A 4,685-nucleotide genomic window follows, 5' to 3' on the forward strand; every position below is an offset into this window, starting at 1 on the left:
CATTCGCTGGCCGTCGCCGGACGCGCGCTTTTTAAAGATGAGCCGCAAATTAGCTGTCGCGCTCGGAGATAAATCAGAAAATAAATGGATGGTAAATCATCGGGAGCGGTTGACAGAAATATGGGAGTTAAATGAATCACGTGACCCGCGGGCGACCAATGGCGGGCGACGCCGGGACCCTCGACTGCCGCGCATTAGGCCGTGATAGATCGACTGACAAGTTTTCTTCCAAATTACTTTTCTGGTCACTACCAGTCGTGTTAGCGAGTATTCGACGCCGCCGCAGCGCCACGGCGGCAGCCACGGCTATCACGTCGTCCGCGCCCAGCCAACTGCACTCGACTCGTCGCCGCTACGACTCTATGGCGATTCCCAGCACGCCGGCCAGCGGACAGTTCAATAACAGTCCCTCTCTCTTATAGCCGCTACCGACGCTCGTTGTACGCGCTAACGTCTTCCCTTAATTGTTCCGGAAACTGCCGAGACCTAGTCTCTAACTCGACGCGCTCCGTCCACGTAAATTCCGCGACAAATTAATCGCTTCAATCTCTCGATTGAGAATTAAAGATCGCCCGTGGCTGGATGAGTTCCGAACGACAATCCTTTCGGCAGAAAATCGCGAGACGCGAACGGCGTGTTTTCCCCGCGCGTGCTCTCAACGACGCCTAATTCCCTACAAGCGAGAGGGAGCGAGGGACGACGTTGGAAAAAGTCGTGGTGCCTGAAAGGGGGGCGGGCGGGGGGGGCGAAGGTAACTCGACAAAAAAAAGGCGGTACCCAAGCTAACTGGTCGCCAGATCGAAGCCAGGAGAGTCCAAAGACAGTTTAACCCCGGACGACGCGTTTTTGGTCGTCGTGTCGCGATGAGGCTCTCTTTCTTATATATATATAAAATCTTGACGCACCGAAAGAGGCAAGCAACCGCTCGAACACGCACAAGAGCACAGGTGAGAGAGATGATTTACAAAAATTTGACGTGACTTTTTTTTTGAAATTTATCTTTTGCTCCTATTATTATTATTTTATATTAATAACGGCGGGGTATTCCGCTAGGTGAAAAAACGTCGTTCCGGTCGATTTATAAGATTTCGATAGTCGAGACTGAAGAGATGTCTAATTTGTACGTTAATTCGCGTTAGAGCGTCGGCGGTACCATTTCGTAATAGGCTTCGAGGTGGATGCCGGCCCGAGGCGAGTCGAAAGGGTGGGGTCTATCCCGGGAACAGGGTGTCCCTTCTCTCATTCCGCGAAAAAGCGCCGCCGGCCTCGAGACGAACTGGGAGGGTACTTTTTTTAGGCCTATCGACGGTCGCGTTCGCTCCGCAACTGAGAGCCGACGCTCCGGCCTCCCTTTCCCACCAAGTAATACGCTCTGATATGCGATTTCCGCACGCTACGGCTCCACGAAGATAATATATAGCGAGAGAGAGAGGCGAGCTACGTCATTTCCCCCACCCCTGCCTATATGAACGCGGGCCTTTGGCTCAACCTCCCGTTTTCCTCCTCCCTTCGTAAGAGTTCGAACCCCCGACGCCGACGTTCTTTTGGCCCTCCCATTCCACTTTTCCCGCCGTTCGCACACCAGGCGGCCTTTTGCATTCGCGTCGTATTCAGATTCGCGGAGTCGACACTCTGAGAGCCTCATTTATACCATTACCATAAGTAACGTAATAACAATAAGTATGACAATTAACGAGATTTACAACCAAACTGATTTTCATAGCTATTGCGTAATCAAGATGTTTTCTCAGCACAGAGCCCTCTAGTGTCTAAAATACGCGAGACTTCCGCTAATCCGAAAAATCTGGTTTCCGATAGATAGCCGGAATATTAGGCTAAAATGATAAAAATTAAAAATATTTTTTTCTCGGCGTCACGAGCTCATGTTTTTTTTATCACGCGTAATTCGGACGTGGGCTTCGAAACAAAGCCAAAGCCCCTCGCGACTCCAGACCGTGCTCTCCGATATTAAGCTTACATTTTTATCAAAACGTAGTCTTCCGAAACGGTAAGTCGCGAGTCCAAGTCACAGCTTGAAGAGAGTATCAGTGCCGAAAAAAAGTTTCGGTTAGAAAATTATCATTAAAGCAATAGGAAGTGTCATACTTATTGTTATTATGTTACTTATGCCAGTAATATCACTTAGTGTTCCCACTTTTGTGGAATTTTGTTGACACACTTTTCTCGTGTTGTCTCGTTGTTTAATTACTATTTTGGTTCGGTTTTACGAAACTTTGTAATTCTCTTGATCGACGTTTAACGGTGAAACCGTTACGTTACGAAGTTGCAAATAGATTCTTAAAATGTACAGCTATCTTTTTAAATTTTTCTATTGCTAGACAGTTTAATACATTTGTAAACCTTTTTTTTACTTTTTTTAAACTTTTTTTTTTAAATTTTTAATTAGTTTTTTAAATGGCGATAATTCTTATTTCAAATTTGAGACGAAAGTGGTTAGGATACTTGCAAATTTTCAGATTTAATTGGAAAATATAATAAAACAATGTTAGAAATGTTCAATATGAAAATCTCCCTATCGCGTGTGGAACCCCCCTTACAGGCGTTCCATTCGGATACCGTTAGTTGGCTTCTTCCTGTAAGTTAGCTTCTCCTTGAACGGTTGTGTGCTGCGTGCTGAACACTTTTACAGGCGCTAGTAGGTAAAAATAGACCAAATTTACAAACTCGTACAAATAAAAATTTTACAAACAACGCTAAAATCGTCTGAATTTATTCATTATCCCTAACTAAATACACTCTGGTATAAAATAAACAAGAATATGATTTTTTTTTAAATTTACACGTAATATGCGGTATTTCTTAGGCGAATTACCAATCGGTTTGATATGTAACAGAATACCTTCACAATACAATTACAACCAGAATTTGTAATTGAGGCAAAACGTTATGATCTTGAACCGGATATTTTATCTTTCACTCTCCGGTTAAGAGGTCATGGCACGAAAAAATATCAAAATAAAAATAAACGTCATTCGTGAGAAATTAAAAATGTTGCGCAAAGGTATCTGATCCGAGCGTAGAGGCTCGGCAGTGTGCATATATATCAGGCGGCCTTTTCTAAACGTTTAACCGCGAGGAAGTAGTTATTTAATAATATTTTAATCCCTCCATTGTGGCAAAGACGTGATCAATCATGGAACAAACCGGTTCCGAACGAAATTTGAAATCGAAACCCCGTATAATGTGTTCTTTAAATATTTCTTTCCTACCAGTCATTAAAATGCATTTAATCATTTTTGTGACTCTAAGCCAAAGGAATTATTATTGCCTCCTTTTTTTCTAGTTTTATCTCGAACTCAGTGTAAATATCACGCAGCCATGAAATGTTAAGACGCCAGAAACTTCTTGAAATTCGGTACGCGTTCACCATTTCTCGAGTTCGCGGTAGATAAGAAAAATTTCGAATTCTAAATAAACGCGAAAATAAAAAAGCGACTAATTTTTGACGTGTGGGGTTCGTTTCGGGAGTTGCTGTGTTCAGGGGAGGAGCTCAAACTGTCAGCCTCTCAAATATAATAATTGCCCCGAAAAATATATCCCAGTTTTTGGGCGAGAACCGCTTTTTACCATAGCTTCACCGTAGGCTGAATGTTGTGTTTCAATAACAGCGAACGTTGATCTGAAGTGGGAGAGCTTTAAATCTCGCGTAACAACCACTTGGATTATACAGGGTGTCCACTAAAATATGGACCAGGGCGAATATCTCCAATTAGAAAGTTAATGGTAATGTGACGAAGAACAACTTTCTTATTGGAATTTCTGCTCTAAACCTAATAGTTTTCGAGATAATTTAAGTATGACCTTAAAGCGTTTATTCCCATTCGACCGAAATCCCATTCGACCGAATCCCATTCGACCGAAAGAATTTTAAAATGTAGCCCAATTGGCGGGGTGATTTGGTATTTTATTTATAAGGTATGTACTATCGAAGATCCATGTTTAGGTTAGGTTAGGTTAGGTTAGGTTAGGTTAGGTTAGGTTTACTATTTCAGTTTTGGTTCAGTTACTTTTCTTGACTAGGTGAAGATAAAAATCAACGACTTCAGTAACTAAATTGAAAACATAGCAAAAGCCAATTTATATAGCAGCGTTCGGTCGAATGGGACACATAAAAACCGCACGTTTCGGCGGAATTAGGTCGAATGGGACACCTCAAAAACCGCCTTCGGTCGAATGGGATTTCGGTCGAATGGGACTAAAGCACCTTAAAGACACGGTTCAAGGTCATACAATTTTCCGAACATTAAAATCTCCCACCATGATGAGATTGTCTAGCAAATTTCGATAATGTAACATGACTTGCTTTGGAGTTATTTCTTTCTTGCAATTTTCCCTTTTACGATCTTTGTGATTTTGGTAAAATTTTTCTCGACCTAAAACGTGATGGGGAACACTTTTCTAATTGGAACCAACTTTCTAACAGTTACGGTTCTTGAGATAGTTTTTGGATGACCTTGAGGACATGGTTCAATGTCATCGAAATTTTCAAAGAAGGTACCTTCCCCATACACACCCTATGCGACCTAAAAATTTCAAATTCGTACCTAAAACTGTTTTGGAGCTATTCGCCCTGGTCCATATTTTAGTGGATACCCTGTATATTTGTGAGGACGGTTAGCCGATCAAGATATTTTAAAAGCTTATCTATACCTCATATCTCCATT

The sequence above is a fragment of the Leiobunum rupestre genome, chromosome 11 (assembly GCF_980474605.1).
Source record: "Leiobunum rupestre chromosome 11, qqLeiRupe1.1.hap1, whole genome shotgun sequence".
Lineage (NCBI taxonomy): Eukaryota > Metazoa > Arthropoda > Arachnida > Opiliones > Sclerosomatidae > Leiobunum > Leiobunum rupestre.